Source organism: Triticum aestivum, chromosome 2A (assembly GCF_018294505.1).
Source record: "Triticum aestivum cultivar Chinese Spring chromosome 2A, IWGSC CS RefSeq v2.1, whole genome shotgun sequence".
Taxonomy (NCBI): Eukaryota; Viridiplantae; Streptophyta; class Magnoliopsida; order Poales; family Poaceae; genus Triticum; species Triticum aestivum.
Window position 1 is genome coordinate 182786101 of NC_057797.1, and position 4026 is coordinate 182790126.

The window sequence follows — 4026 nt, forward strand, 5'->3', positions numbered from 1 at the left end:
GTCCTCCTCCTCCTGCGCCGTTCGCCGCCTGCTGTTCCTCCAGCAGCCGGAGCCGCCGCCCGTCGCGCGCCGCGGGAGCCGCCCTTCGCTGCGGGAGCCGCCGCAGGTCGCCGTCCGTCGTGCCCTTCGCTGCGGGAGAGCCGGAGCCGCCGCGAGCGTGACTAGCCACCCACCCATCCTCTCCCGCCTCCCGCCCATCCTCGCCTTCCTCCCGCTGGAGCCGCCGCGAGCGTGAGTAGCCGCCCGCCCATCCTCTCCCGCCTCCCGCCCATACTCGCCTTCCTCCCGCCGCCCGCCGGTCCTCTGCCGCCGCCGCTGCCAGCCGGTCCTCTTCTCCGCCGCCGCGAGCATGAGCAGCCGCCCGCATCCTTTTATTGTGATGAACCATTTCTTTTGCAGGTGATTAGTGTTTCAGTTCTGGATCATTCAAATGTTTTGGTACATTTAGTTTTTAATTTCTTGTGGAATTAACTTTGCATGTCTCACCTTTTTTGCTCGTGGAGAGATTAGATTATAAATATGAATCTGTGATATTCTAAGAATCTGCGTTGTGTTCCAATTGTCTCGTCTTTCAAATATCGTTTTTACAGGACAAAGATGTACTTCTAAAAACATTGGATGGTGTTCGAAGATATTATGCACACCGCAAAGGCCTTCTGCAACTTGACTTTATCAAGGTACATGTCAGTTTTATCATTTGTGCTTTCCTGGATTGAACTTGTTGTATTCAGTTTGAACATTTTGCATTGGAATAGTAACCCCAAGGAAGTTTTAAAACGGATTAAAGAGTCAACTAGATGGTCTGACGAGCTGGATGATTATGAGCTACAACTTGGCTAAAGGTTTCTGTTACCATTTTTTTCTTATTCTGAAGACAGCTGCCAATTTATTCAAGATATATAGTTATTCTCTTTTAACAGGGTCATATGAAACTTTTAAAGAGATATATGAGTGAATTGGACACAACTTCCACAAGCAGCAACATGCCCGAGGTTAGATTAGCATTGATCTTTGTCTTGATAATTAGAGTCAGACATACATCTGCTGCTCCCTGGCTTCTCATCTGGCTTCTTTCTGCCAGGCATATCAATGTGCCTAGGTGCCAATGTGCTGAAGGCCATGCTCGTAGGTTTTTCTTAACTCCTCAAGATGTTAGCACTTTCCAATTCGGTGCAGAATCAATGTTGTTTGTTGTTCTATTTGGTGCAGGATCAATGTTGTTTGTTGTTCTGTTCCATGATTCCCGCGATTTTTTTGTTTCATCAAAGGTGGTGTGGCTATGATACTAAGGGAGACTGTGTGGCGGTGTTTCAGGTTCGAGATCATTCAGTAGTGCCTCATCAAGAAAGTGTGCTCTGTTCTTGGCTTTAAGAGATTAGCTTCAAGAGAGCAAATGAATATGACGATCACTGAATGGTGAATTCAAAAGAACAAAAGGTTTTCCATGGGTAGTTGTAAACAGAACTCCCTCTGTACTGATACATATGTTTTTTTTCTTTTAATTATTTTCAGACAGGTCGGTCTTTCTGGATCGGAAGGAATTTTTTTTAGCTTGGCCTTTGAGTTTCATAAATTCAGAATAAGTTCCTACACCTGTCGTAACTGGACAAATCATGCATGCACGGCTCAGGTGAGTCTATTTTCTCTTCTTTTTTTACAACAATTTGAACCTGTCAAACAGGGAAAGATATGCCCATCATCGGTGCACTTTTATTCAGTTTGAGGAGAAATGAGTAGTAAGTGCGCTAATTAAATTTGTCCCCTGTTCTATGCATAGATGGCAATGCGAAAATCAGCTGCAGCAACTTTTTTTTTCTTTTGCGGTTGGGGTGTGTGTCCATACGTGTTAAAAATTTAAACAGATTTAATTTGTGGCCTAACAATACTTTTGTTAATAGTTGCAATATTCTCTCTTTTCTTAGTATTTTATATCAATAATAGCTCCTGAATTAATCTGTGATTTCCAATCCCCCTTGGAGAACAATCGGATTTTCATGCATAAAGAATAACCATGTTCGTCTTTTATTTTTAGGAATGAGGACTCTAAAATGGATGGAGGAGGAGCTATAGTTCAGCAGCCAAATACAGCAGGCATGCACAACTATATCATATTACAGTACTTAATGGAAGCACTTTTCTTTAACTTTCTTCCATGATTTTCATTATGTGAATTTGATTACTATGATGCCAGGTAACTTGACTATTCAGTATCTTTATTTGAGGTCTACACCTAATAATTTTCTTTCTAAAGAACACCTCTGAAGTTTCATTACACATGGGATGAATCACTAGAAACTCGAGTATTTAGTGTTTGCAGTTCACGATATTTTCCCCTATATCGTCCTCTTATACCTCAGTTGTTAACTAAATATAGTAATTGCTATGGTCATTACAAAGGACTAGCTTGATATGTATTCCTAAATATATCCTTTCTATGATTTTGTCATTTCTTTCACAGTTTAATTATACCTCTTAACTACTCATGTGAATGTACAGAAGTTTGGCCTCAAACAAGATAGAATTGCAAACTGAGGGGTTTAGAGCAAGGCATGGAAATTAGGAGACCACTAACCATAAGGAGGAGGATTGGCAATGAGATTAATAGGTGAAAAAGCACCAAACCCAATCATATAGACATCCTCAAAAGGCTTAGGTAAAAACTTGTAATGTGAATAGATTTGGATAAAAGTTAACTGTTTGTTCACTTGATATTATGTTTCTTGATGGTTGGTTCAAACAACAGGATTATGTATGGGGAGAAGCGCAAGTTTCCCGCCACTTTCGAGGACGTGGGAGTCTCGGTTCCGCTACGCACCTGCGGTAGGCGGGGACATGGGAGCCCCGTCTAAGCCGGTGAGGACGCGCGTGCTGCCGCCATTTGGACCACTCCGCGGAACTAAAACATTTTTTATATTACATACTTTACATATTTCAGATTACATAGTTTATTTTTTTCAGAACTGAACTATTTAGGTTCCGATTGCTATCTTCTACTTTTCGTATATTCTTATTTGAAGTTCACGTCTTTGCCATGTTCAGTTGGACAATGCCTACACCTATTATAAGTCCTTTCAAGTTCACACAAGAAATTAGACATCCTGAAATCTTTACTATAGGATTGTTATTTCTTCATGGATTGGGATTTCTTTTTGGTCTGCTTGAGACAACTCATTGGGCTTTGCTTTAAACTCGACCTTTGGAGAGGCAGCGATCATCACACACTATAGATGTCCTATTACTTTTCTAAAATTTGTGAATATGAATTCAGAATTCAATACTCACATGAATTTAATAGGCTGCTTCGATTGAGCCGTGCGTTGCACGGGCTGCTTTTTTTTGATAAACACCTCCTTTATTAATTGGCTACAATAGTAGCATCTGATACAATTAAGGGGATGATAGCCGACGGGGGATCATCCAACCATACATCAGGAGGATTGAATCTAGCTAGACTAGCTAATTCATGTGCTACCTTATTATTCTCTCTAAAACAATGCTCATAAACAATATGACTGAATTCTAAAGACATGAAATAACGGTCATCAAAAATCGCACTGGCTACCGAAGCTGAGTAGCCTTCTCTGAGCGCTTCAACCACGTCCGAATTATCTGAATTCACCTCAACTTTGCTACATCCAGTTGTGCGAGCAAGATTTAGGCCGAATCTGATTGCAATTGCCTCAGCAGTAAAAGCATCATAACAGACTCCAAGTTTTTCATTTGCTGCAGCTATAAACTTGCCCTTGTGGTCTCTAATGACAGCACCTACTGAACCTTCAAGTAAGTCCTGATCAAAACTCGCGTCCACATTTAGCTTGACATACCCGGTCCTTGGTCTCATCCAACCTCCCAAATGAACTCTTGGCCGTGGTGAATTCGCTGCTATAAAGTTCTCTGCCAAGGAGTGTACAGCCAGATTGATCTGTGGCGCCGTTTGTGGATCACCTCCATGTGTAATTTTTCTTCTTTCCCACCACAAGTACCAACAGCATGTAGCCACCGTTTCTCGCAATTTTGGCAATCCTA

The 4026-nt window shown here is 41.8% G+C and overlaps 2 long non-coding RNA genes across 2 annotated transcripts; both read left to right on the forward strand.

Annotated features, from left to right (window-relative positions):
- The first annotated feature begins 568 nt into the window (after positions 1-568).
- On the forward strand, positions 569-981 carry LOC123185120 (uncharacterized). The gene is made up of 3 exons (XR_006493195.1): positions 569-677; positions 756-842; positions 921-981. It is a non-coding gene; the product is annotated as an uncharacterized lncRNA (long non-coding RNA).
- A 119-nt stretch (positions 982-1100) lies between these two features.
- On the forward strand, positions 1101-2313 carry LOC123185121 (uncharacterized). Its single transcript, XR_006493196.1, has 3 exons — positions 1101-1416; positions 1513-1630; positions 2033-2313. It is a non-coding gene; the product is annotated as an uncharacterized lncRNA (long non-coding RNA).
- Positions 2314-4026: the final 1713 nt, after the last annotated feature.